This window comes from Electrophorus electricus, chromosome 2, assembly GCF_041902795.1.
Source record: "Electrophorus electricus isolate QZ-2024a chromosome 2, ASM4190279v1, whole genome shotgun sequence".
NCBI classification, from domain to species: Eukaryota; Metazoa; Chordata; class Actinopteri; order Gymnotiformes; family Gymnotidae; genus Electrophorus; species Electrophorus electricus.
The window spans coordinates 11,577,343-11,590,202 of NC_137498.1; the positions used below are offsets into that span (position 1 = coordinate 11,577,343).

Here is a 12,860-nt window from a genome sequence, read left to right on the forward strand (position 1 = left end):
TTCCATTTAGTCAGTGTTTATTTTTCATCATTTTGTTAATTTTGCCGTTGTGTCCACCTGTTTTGCAAATGAAGAACTTTCGTTTACACATGTGCATCAAGTCCTGTCTGCCTCTGCGTTACATTATCGTTCTGAAAACTGTACAGTGTGCAGATCATTAATGTAGGTGGACCAGCTGGATCAAAATCACTAATGTGTTCTTATTTTAGATTTTTGATTTAAAACATCTAAAATAAGAAGCAAGGCTTTGCTATGACAAGTTGCAAATGGGCATAAACAAACAGTCATAAAAGTTGATTTAGTCAATGTTGATGTCAGCTTGACATTACAAGTGACATATTTGGAGCTTCTGTTACTGTAATTATTTACCCCTGTCCCACTTACCTACAACCAAAGGCAGAGGTGCAGGCAAAGGTTTAATGCACATAAAACTACAAAATGTATCTGTTTCCAAATTATGCCTGTAATTACAATTTATATTCTGAAGAGAATGCTCTACTGCATTGTCTAGCATGTGTTATGAGAATATGCATAACCACCTTTCTAAAATTCCTGTCTTAATGCATCCTGCTTTTTCAGCGGTTCTGTCAGCCTAACATAGGATTTGACCTACTAAACTTATAGTGCAGAGATTGGATACTTTACAGGAAACTGGTGTCAGCACTCTAAATATATAGAAAAATATAGCTGGCTCTTCACTCGGCCTCAATCTACCAGTGTAGAGAATTTTGACTACACTTTTGGATTTCCCCTCTCTTCATAAATTATCAGTGATTAACATCATCTGCGAGTGTCTGGACTCCATAAGTCCCATTACAAATACTACACGGAGAGCCGAGCTTCATAAGTTCAATGTAGCAGAGGGTTAAAGAAGGTGAAGTGGGTGACCAGGCCGGGAACAGTAGAGCATGTCTGCTGGGGCATCCAGGCAGAGAGAGAGAGAAAGAGAGAACAAGCCCAAGGGAGAGATTTCTCCAAATGTACGTCTTCAGTCCACCAACTCTGCTCCAGCTCCACTCTCAGCTCTGCTCCAGCATTAACTCCACACGGTTCAGAGTTTCTTTAGTCTGATCTTGATTGTTCAACAGCAGAGTTTGTCCACCACTGACCAATCAAAGAGTGACCACATACGAGCAGCATCCCTGTCATACCACATCCAAGAGGAACCCACAGCTCATAGAAGAGTGATTTACAGTCCTGAATAACAATTGATGAATAACAATATCTCTGCAAGAGACCACAGATGACCACAGCAGTTGGGGCAAACAAGAATAAGACTTCATAGATGAGAGTTTGGCCTACACATATGAATATGTTATACTATGTCATTTCAACCAAGAAAATCATGTCATGATAAATGAAGTTGTAGCTCAGTCTCTCTCAGTGTGTACATTTCTCAGCTACCTTTATGAGTGCGTTATGGAATTTGTAGTTCATGAAGCATTTATGTACAAAGTCTTGTATGTTTGCTTTTTTTTTTTTTTTGTAGCTCAGGTTTGTAGCTGGTTGGGTTGAGTCTTTAAATTAGAATTTTCTGTAATGTCTATGGAAGTACTGACCAATATGCGTCCAGATCCAAGACCACTGAATAAATGTGTGGTCCCTGTTCATCCCCTATTTAGGTTAAATTTAAAGGCAGCATCAGACACTGAATTTTCAGTATAAAGTGTCAGTCACACCGCACATGAGTAAAATCTGCCTGGCAAAAAAGTTAATTCACTTGAACAGACAAGAATGCAAAAAATGTGGAAATTTGCTTCCCGTAGTGAGTAATCAGGAGGCAGACAGAGACTATTAGACACAATTTACCTGCCATTGACTAATTAGATTAGATTAAGAGTGACCTCATGCAAGATGTTTCTTTTCACATTTTAAGAGTAAAACTAACAGGAACAGGCCTTTGGTAATATGTAGATGCTGAAAGCAACAGTACATCTGTGGTGTGAGTAGAGTTCACATTCCTAGAGGTGGAATGATATTCTTACAATGCCGGCTCCAGTTTTGGCTACTAAGCACAAGACATCAATCATGCAGGCAAATTGCCCACCAAATATGGAAAGATCAAGTACTCAATTTGAACATGAATGGAACAAATCCTCACTAAGTTCTCATGGACTGCATTGTGGGTAATAAAATGCTCTGAAAGTAAAATGCTCCTTTAATCATCTGTTAAAGTCTTCTTGTTCTGAAGCCTCATGCAGCCTGTTTTAGGCCCCTCTCCACTGCAGTCTAGCTCTTCAGTCTCCATCAGCAGGGCTTTAGTGAACTCTGCTCATAATATAGCAGGTTTAGCTTCACCTGCTATTTTCATTAGTAATAGAAAAGATCCCTTTGACCCGTTGAAGTAGTTTGGGTGTTATAGAGAAATGAACTGACCAAACAGCACTGAGGGAGGTCATTTTAGGTCACTCCCACTGGCAACCACATTTTGTCTCTATGACAACGGACTGAAACGTTCAAGTTACAATGATGACGTTCTCACTGATGATGTGAAACTATCTGCTAGATTACTGACTGATAAAGAAGAAAGAGGACATACCAAATGACAATGTATTAAACCCTACAGGATCACTATATATGTGAGTGAGAATGTTGTCATTCTTACTTATGTGTGTGTGTGTTGGGGATAGATGTTGAACTTCATCTGAATGCACTTCCTCTCCACTATAACTGTAGTTGTCAAATCATTCAGTAGTGTAGTTCTGAAGTGTGTGTGTAAGGTGTGTATCAGCAGTCCTGCTGTAGCTGTGTGTAGTGTGTGTGTAACTCAGTAAGAATGCAGGTGTGTGTTTATCTGCTCCTTGTGTTCCATGCTGCTGATGGTGTGTTACCTTCTCTCTACTTCTGTAGATCATCAAATATCTACTCAGTAGCTACTTTATAAGAAACACTGAAAGCATCTAGTAGGAGTTCAGTTAGAGACGACATCTCTGACCACCTATAAAAGGCACTTTAAAGGCACATGTGGACACTAGTGCCAATGGGTGATGTTACTGTTTCTAATAAAGTAGGTGCTGAGAATAAAATTGTGCATGTGTATGTGTGTGTGTGTGTGTGTGTTTGTGTGTGTGTGTGTGTGTGTGTTGTATATTACCTGAACATGTAAGGTAGAATTTGAGATTTGGTTAGTAGGCTGCTTTCAGTTGTAAACCAAACCTTGAACACAATGTGTCATTGTGGTGCAGTTATATCTAATTACATTTAACCCATGCATATCGGATTCAGTGTTCAGACTAGAGCATAATAATCAGAGTAAAGTAAGTAGTCAGTACATGGTTGTATAGTAAATGTTACTCTGAACAATCACAAATCTCTGTGTGCTTGAGATAGTTAAGCCATGTTAAAGAGAAAAGAGGTGAAAAGAGTAAAGAGATGAAACTCAAATGTTGGGACATGCACATGAGGGGATTGATGGTGAAGGTCTTCTACTGGTGTGTTTCTGCAGGCTGTACACTGGAACATCAGAAGATCACAGAGGTCACTGCATTCGCAGGAGACTCAGTACTACTGCCCTGTTCCTGCACTGACCCACAAACCAGACCTGAGAGTTTCACCTGGCAGAAACACCAAAACTCCAGTTATACAGAGATCTCCAGTGAGAGTGAACAGTACAGAAACAGACTTCAGCTGGGTACTGCTCACTCTCCAGGACATTTCTCTCTACTCATATCACACCTGACTGAGGAGGATGAGGGAGACTACAGGTGTCAAACTAAAGGGAATACACACAAAGACATCAAACTTTATGTTTCAGGTAAAATATTATTCAGAAATACAGACAAATTAAAATCTCCTAAGTAGATTTCACCTGGTGGATCTCCATCATGAACTTCGCTTTTCAAACATACATATAAATGTAATATAAATACATTCACCACACACTTTATTAGACACATATACATCACATATTACTAAAATTAAAAAACAGGACATTTAAAAATAGAGAAACACTATTACATATTTATCTATCTAACATGTGGACCACATTATCCTCAGATATTAGTCACCAGACACCCTCTGTCACCAGTCTAGAAGAGTTAAACACAACTAACATACATTTCACCTTGCCCTCACTGAACACTTTCAGTACCTCTAATAAGTGAATGTGTAGGTATAATTATAGACTGTGTCCACCTGGTGTCTTACACAGTTTGTGTGTCACCCTGCACCCAGGACATCACTGGTCAGTTTCTGACCACAGATGTCCCAGTATATGTGAATACTGAACCATTCTCCACACATCAATCCCACTACAGTGCTGGAGGCTTGGTAGTGGGTGCTGTACTGGTATGAGTGGTTCAGGTACAGCAGTGTTACTGGATTCAGTGCTACTGGTAGGCTGAGAGTGTTCTGACAGTGAAAGATATCCAGCCAGCAGTGGTTCAGTGGTCAGACACTGACCATGACTGGAGTTGGAGGATGGTTAACACTAACTGTGTGTTACACCAGATGGGCTAGAACCACTGACTCTACAAATACAAGATTTATCTCATCCATTCATATTTATCAAATGTGACAGAGCATAAACTGTTGCATAAACTTTGTAAGTTACAGAACATCAGAACATCTTTTTGATGTTAAAAATTTGACAAATGGATTTGTTTTGTCTTCATATGATGGTTCACAGAAGAATGTCACTGGTTGTACTGGTTACTTCATAACAGTAGTGTAACATGTCAGTGTTTCTGCTCTCTCTAGTCTGTAAGGATATTGTGAATCCTCCCACAGTGCTGAGTGGATACGTGGGAGGGTCTGTCCTGCTGCCCTGTTCCTGCACTAAACTGCTGGCCAAGCCAAAGACTATCAGATGGAGTTTTATAGAAGATTCAAATGTCATCTACTCAACTGACCAGACAAAGCATTACACTGGTAGAATTAAGATGGTTGCTGCTCCAGGAAATTTCTCTTTATTCATATCTGGTTTGACTAAAGAGGATGAGGGAAAGTACATGTGTAGTATCAGTATTCACCATACAACTGTCAATCTCAATGTAAAAGGTAAACAAACCACTTTTATATTTAGTGTATGTCTAAAATGTTTTTGACTACATTTAGTGACTGGTCTGTACCAATAACTACTGCACTATGTAAAAACAAATGTATTGCCTAGACATCCTAGTAGCAAATATGGAATAATATGCTCATCTAAAATATGAATCTGAACTCAATGATGCAACACTAATAGATTACAGACCTAAAACACTCAGAAATAAAATATGACGTTCTATTTGTGCTTCACTTTCATCTCTCCATCTTTAATCCAAGGAGCCTTGGTCATGTGGTCAGAAACTGACCAGTGATCTCTAAAATATTCATGGAAACAGACAGGCTCCAGTGTCTAACTGTGTGCATACTAGGTGTTTCTACTGGAGTATAAACACACCAGAATTGTGGCTGACTGTACTGTGTAATGAGGTTTAAAAAGCACAATTTCATAAACAGCTCTGGCTTTTTGGGCACCAAACATTAAGAATCAATAAGAAAATATGACAGAGTATTACGTCCCACCTCCTTGCCTCTCTGTAATTATTTGATTTGCTCACAGAAAATGACTGATTTTATTTTTTTTTTTAAAAGCAATTCTTCCTGCTTCATAAAGGATGTACAGAGCCCTGTAACCTCAGACTTTGCTGTCGTTTTACCACCACTGACATACAGCAAACCAAACAGCAAACTGAACAATTTTGTTTGTACAAATTGTAAATACAATTCTGTAGTATAAAATCTAAAGTTAAACATACAGAATACATAACAGCCCTGAACCCTCATTACTTATAACTGATCACACTTTTCTATTCTGGCAGAGGCTCCATATAAACCTGTAAATCCTCCTCCAGTGGACACTGACACAACAAGTTCAACAGCTTCAACTAAACCTGCTACTACAATGATGTCTCCAAAAGGTTATAAGACATTCAGTCCATCAACTACCAATGGAGGTAACACGCATTGGTTTAACGAGTGTGGGGCAGTATGCAAGCATGAGTTAGCCTGGTCTGATGCATTTTTTAATGAAAATGAAAGCACACATGAACATACTGTGCTAATGTTGCATACACAATGTCATACAAGCGATTAAGGCAAAAATAACTGACATTGGGGGTTGTACAGGATTGGGCTTTATAGGGTAAATAATGAGGGTGAGACTAGACCCAGGTGACCCCTGTGTGAGGGCATGAACAACACAAAGCATGTGGAGGAACAAAAACAAACAAAGGAGCACATGGGGAGGAGGATGGTGGTGAGAGGTGTTACAGTAGCACCCACACCCCCCTTAACACGGGGCTCCTGTGTGATGGTGGTGAGGGGTGTTACAGTAGCACCCACACCCCCCTTAACACGGGGCTCCTGTGTGATGGTGGTGAGGGGTGTTACAGTAGCACCCACACCCCCCTTAACACGGGGCTCCTGTGTGATGGTGGTGAGGGGTGTTACAGTAGCACCCACACCCCCCTTAACACGGGGCTCCTGTGTGATGGTGGTGAGGGGTGTTACAGTAGCCCCCACACCCCCCTTAACACGGGGCTCCTGTGTGATGGTGGTGAGAGGTGTTACAGTAGCACCCACACCCCCCTTAACACGGGGCTCCTGTGTGATGGTGGTGAGGGGTGTTACAGTAGCACCCACACCCCCCTTAACACGGGGCCCCTGTGTGATGGTGGTGAGAGGTGTTACAGTAGCACCCACACCCCCCTTAACACGAGGCTCCTCTGTGATGGTGGTGAGGGGTGTTACAGTAGCACCTACACCCCCCTTAACACGGGGCTCCTGTGTGATGGTGGTGAGGGGTGTTACAGTAGCACCCACACCCCCCTTAACACGGGGCTCCTGTGTGATGGTGGTGAGGGGTGTTACAGTAGCACCCACACCCTCCTTAACACGGGGCTCCTGTGTGATGGTGGTGAGGGGTGTTACAGTAGCACCCACACCCTCCTTAACACGGGGTTCCTGACGTGCATAACAGTTGACAAGGGAGCCCGAGCCCGGCGTCACACAGCAGGGTCTGGAGAACCTGGACAAGGACAGGTGGGAAAGGAGGGAAAAAAGGGGAAAGTCCATCGGGTGAGGGGTGGAAACAGGACTTTGTACCACAACCAGAGACCTGACAGCAGGCTGGACAGGAGACGACTGGGTTCCAGCTTGGGCAGCGGGATGGACGGGAGCCCGGCTGAGAGTAGGAGCACAGGATACGGGATAACAGGAACCCAAACCACAGCTGGGATTGGGACAGTTACAAAGACAGGAATGGGGACAGACAAAGGCAGACACTGGGATTGGTAGAATAACAATGAAAGATTGTCAATTCCAGTACAACAGAGATGTTACAGGAGGTGAAGTGGGTGGCTAGGCCGGGAATGAGGGAAAGAGAGAGAGAGAGAGAGAGAGAGATAGAGATAGATAGAGAGAGAGAGAGAGAGAGAGAGAGAGAGAGAGACACTAACAAATGCCTGGAACTCAAGCGCACACTGACAAAACAAGTCCAACAGCTTCATTCTAAACCTACTACTACAATAACATTTGAAAATGGTTAAAGGTTTTTTTCCGAGAACAAATGTAGTCTTAATGACATTGACAATGTCAACTTTTATTAATTACTAATAATATTATCAATATTAATCAATATCAATATTGTCAAATCTCAGTCAAGTATAATGCCAAAATTTGTAATTTCAGATTGTAGCAATACAGAGACTCATTCATGCTCCATCCTCTTTGTTTTTGTGCCAAAAAAACATTTGCATTGAATGCTTGTTATGAAATTCATACAATATAATATTAAAAGTGACAAATAACACATCAAATTTTAATTCTGCTTCCTACATTCCCACATGCAGGAAATGCAGACAATTCTCCAGTATACACACGTCATGTCATCTTAGCTGGTGTGGGGGGTTTACTGCTGTTGATGGGATTAGGAGGAGTCATCTGCTGGAGATACAGAGGTATACACACACACACACACACACACACACACACACACACACACACACACACACATACACATACATATATACATACATACATACATACATACTTACATACATACATACATACATATCTATCCACATCCATCTCACACTGAGTTCATTTTGTAGTTCAGAGATGTGAACAGACGGTGAGCAGAGAGGGACAAACAGGACAGAGGAGAGATCAGCAGACACAGGTGAGTGTCACACATCCATGTTATAATATCAGTGAACTCTGATTCAGTACACAGATCTGTTCTACAGTGCCAAAGCTTGGATCAGGAATCTGACTGTTTCTGCATGAATATTAAACCCAATGAAAAAGTCATGCAGGTACTGGTGAGAGGTTGTGTGTATCTGAGAGTATGGAAGAACTTTAAGGGTTCTTGTGTACACAGAGAACTTCACTACAGTCTCTTTGCACACAGTTGATTCTGAATACTAAATTGTGATGAACAGTTTGACATCATCCAATATGCAGTAGTTCAGCAGAGTAGTTATTATTTGTTTAATATTCTGTAGTTTAACAGAGCAGTTATTATTTGTTTAATATTCTGTAGTTTAACTGTTATTTGTCTAATGTGCTGTGGTTCACCAGCATGACAGTTATTCACTTAAGACTTTTGCAGCATGTGGCTCTGCTAGAGATGACGGGCACTGCATCATGCAAACAGGGTTATCCTGGCCATCTGGTATAAGGGAAAATAATGAACATTTTATTTTGTGCCGACCAATCCCTTTAAGTGGCACCAGAACGAGGCAAGAAACCTTCGGTCTGACTAATTTTCAAGATCTCGCCAGTAAAAACTCATTAATTAAAGAAAAAGTGATCCACGTACATTTATCATTTGTATTTAAAAAGGGCAGGTGATGTATGTATGTGGTTACTCTCCTCAGCCACTTTATTAGGATCACCTTTACACTACATCATTATCTTCTAGCTGCATTATACATCTGCGTGTAGTTCCTCAGGCTTGTGTATAAACTCCAGACACACTGCTGTTCTTGTTACACACTCATACATGCCCTAAAGGCACTACCACTGCAGAGACACTTGTTTCTTGACAGTGGTCCACCATCCAGGTAGGATCCACTCAGCAGTGCTCCAGTGGTCACCCAATAAACAGTGGTGCACACCTGTAAGATAGGTGCACATATTACAGTAAAGACTGACTTCAGGTGAATACTGGTTATTCCTTTTTATAGTGACTAGTGATTGATTACATGTTTGTGAATGAATATAAATCAGATTAAATGGCAGCCTATTATGTGTAGGTATAGAGCAGGGGTCTAGGTGTAAACACATCTGCATATGTGGATGTGTGCTTTAATGTGTACATAAGTTGTCTCATTTGCCTTGTTTGGTTTTCTACAGGAACACTGTAATGTAGTTTATTATAAACCCAAGTATTGTATTATAATGCATTTTACTGTTTTATAAATGCAACATATTTTTTTCAACATGTTATGTATTAATAACTGTACACAACAACCCACACAACATTATGTGCATTACTCTGTATGTATGTGTGTTAAAATTTTGAAATTGTGATATTTTCTGCAGGATGATGTGATGTATTCTACTGTAGCCCATATTAACACCACCAGACCAGCACCCAAAGAAATGGATAATGAAGATAATACAGAATACGCCAGGATCAAACTAAATTAACAAACTTAAATTCACACACGAGTATACGTGTGCACGAACACATACACACACACACACACACACACACACACACACACACACACACACAGAGACACTTTTATTGTATGATATCTAGCCAGTGAAGTGTAGTTATGTTCTTCTGTCTTGGTTTCAGTGCTGTCTTTGTATAATTTGCTGTATCTATTGGTAATTACTAATTAACTGCTAATTAGTTACTCCAGGTGTGGTTTCAGACTGGCATAAGTTAGGAATTGTAGGTGGAGGACTAACAGTGATGGGGCAGGACTAAGACTGATAACATTACAATGTAGCCTCTCCAAGAACCAGAGTACTTGTGTTTTATTCCTTTTGGGTTCATCTTCCACTTGGGAAAGGAGGCTAACTGCTAAATCTACAATTAAAATTGTGACTCCTACAAGCAAGTATCATTTTTGTTCTGTACATTTGTAAAAACAATTTGTTTTATTGTTCCATTATGGATTTTTTTCAGAACATTATTTTTTCTGCTTTTTTCTGCATGAATCTAATTGAAAATCTATGGAAGGAACTAAAGCTCAGAGTTCATAGAAGGAGCCCACGGAACCATCAGGATTTGAAGAGTGTTTGTGTGGAAGAATGGGCCAAAATGACACCTGAGCAATGCATGCGACTAGTTTCTCCATACAGGTGTCTTGAAGCCGTCATCACCAACATTGCCGCCTGAGCACTATAAACAGGCCACAGGCTCGATATCTTTGTTGGATATAAATGGAGGCCAATACTGGAGAGAGAAGATGAGGATGAGGAAGAGCAACCATCACTGATGAGATCTGGGCTACTTTGGTTGACCAAATAGTTAAGCATGGATTGTATTTCAGAAAAGCTGAGCAGGGATCCAGCCTAAACTGAGTCCACTTACTGTATGAAGTGTCAGCAAGTACTATAGTCAATGTGCCTGAGCAGCAGTAAACCATATAAATAGGTAAAAAAAAACAAAAAAAAAAAACAAAAACACACTGTCTTCACAGTGGGAGACAGCTGTCTGGCTGAAACCCTCTGGGAAGTCCTGATAGCTGAGACCTCCTGATTGAAATGGATTCAGTAAAAGTCTAGCTCTTTAACCCGCAGGTAGTGAGCTCTGCCCCTCCTCTGGTCTCCATGGTAATATAGAGTAGTACTGTCTTGTTTGACTGCTAGCTCAGTAAGGGATATGATGGGCACGTCAAAATTCATGAGATCAGAATCCTCTGTAGTCTCTCCCCCAAACCCACCCACACTCGGGAAAACACACAGAAGCACCAAACACACACATCATACACCACATGTACAGGACTGTACCACATATACAGTCAACCACAATGAGGTGTGACCTCTGTCACAGGCAGCTGGATACAGAAGTGGGTAGTGGACAAGAGTTGCATCATACACAGAATGAACAAGAGAGGAATAAATAACACAAACAGAAATAAACAAGTGAGCACATTTCACATACCACACCATAATAAAAAACAAATTGTTTTTATAAATGTACCGATTTCTAGAGCAAAATGATTCTTGTAAGAGTCACAAAACTCTTGTACTCTTCTTGTTTCTCAATTTTGTCAGTCTTACTAAAGTCCCTACAATTCCTAGCTTATGCTGGTCTTAAGTAACTAATTAGCAATTAGCAAGTAATTAGCAGCGGTTCCTCTCTACCGGACCGAACCACAGCGCAGATTTCAGTGCCACTTAACGGAACAAGTCGGCGAAGAAGCAAATTTACTTTATTCTCCCTTAACTCGGGTGGACAAGACATGTTTGGAGTCCATATTTCGCTCCTTTAGAACAAAAAAGCTGCTAACATTGCTAACAAACACTGGAAGCCAACAGCAACGATAGCTAATAGGATTTGTAAATAAGTCAGATATCGAGCTACATGTCCTCAAACCTCATCCAGGTCGCTTCCCGGTGACGTGTTTCTTCACTTGTCTAGTTCACAGTGAGTTATACGACACACCGACTAGTCTGGGAGACATTTACTAACACTTGAATGCGGTTTGACCGGCTTGAGAGAAGTTTGTGGGCATGGATTTACGAAGGCTATATTTGAGCTGCTGTTGACTTCCAGTGTTTGTTAGCAACGTTAACATTTAACAGCTTTTGTTCTAAACTAAAGAGGCAAAATTTCTTGGTCGATAGACAGAATCTGGGGTAAGTGGTGAGCTGCTGCTCTCTGCTGCTCCCAGATATAAATACCTTTGTGCACATGAATGTATGAGGATAACAACACCTGTAGAGAAAAGGTAACACTCACCATCAGCAGCGTGGAGCACAAGGAGCAGATAAATACACACCTGCATTCTTACTGAGTTACACACACACTACACACAGCTACAGCAGGACTGCTGATACACACCGTACACACTCTTCAATACAGTCTACTGAATGACTTCACAGCTACACTTATAGTGGAGAGGAAGTGTATTCAGATGAAACTGACAAACTAAGCTCAACACAACACACACCAAATATAGAGATGTGGTAGGTTTTGTAAGATGTCATGTGGTACGTCCTCTTTCTTCCTTATCAGTCAGTGATCTATCAGATATTCTCACATTGTCAGTGAGGACGGTCTCATTCTTAGTTAAGTGGCTCCGTCCTTTGTCACAGAGAAACGATGTAGAAGCTCAGGGGGTGAGACCCAACATAACCTCCCTCACTGCTGTTTGGTCATTTCATTCCACTACGACACCCAAAGTACTTCAAAGGCTTATTAATGAAAACAGTGTAACGCTTCTTACCTGGAGTGAGGAACAGGTGCTACGGGGTAACCGCGATGCGTGGAGTAAACATGGAGTGACACACACACACTGGTGTGGACAATCTGAAAGACTTTTATTCTCTCCTGGATCACTTCAAGCCAGGTCACACGGCTACCATCATTGTATTTACACGTAAAGAAAACAATAAAAAGCACCGTACAGCGTTACCAAAGAAAAAGGAGTGTTGAGAAGGCGAGCAGGAAGGTGACGGTTCTCCCCTCAGACTCACTCTCTCTCCATAACCATGAAGCTCCCTCTTAAAGGCGCAGTACAACTGTGTCTGTTACAACAGCAGGTGGAATTACGGCAGCCACAGAACTGGCTACTTGAGACTTTAAAAAAGTTTGAACAGATGTTTAAAGGAGTATTTAATTTCAAAACATTATTTTTTATTTATTTATACATAATGCAGTGCATGAAACATAAGTCAGGGTGTATTTT

General features: G+C 41.0%; 2 long non-coding RNA genes across 2 annotated transcripts; both read left to right on the plus strand.

Moving 5' to 3' along the window:
- Positions 1–3,668: 3,668 nt before the first annotated feature.
- Positions 3,669–5,919, plus strand: LOC145660214 (uncharacterized). Its single transcript, XR_014126412.1, has 3 exons — positions 3,669–3,754; positions 4,699–4,998; positions 5,805–5,919. It is a non-coding gene; the product is annotated as an uncharacterized LOC145660214 (long non-coding RNA).
- Positions 5,920–7,733: 1,814 nt separating this feature from the next.
- On the plus strand, positions 7,734–11,381 carry LOC145660215 (uncharacterized). The gene is made up of 3 exons (XR_014126415.1): positions 7,734–7,943; positions 8,097–8,164; positions 9,532–11,381. It is a non-coding gene; the product is annotated as an uncharacterized LOC145660215 (long non-coding RNA).
- Positions 11,382–12,860: the final 1,479 nt, after the last annotated feature.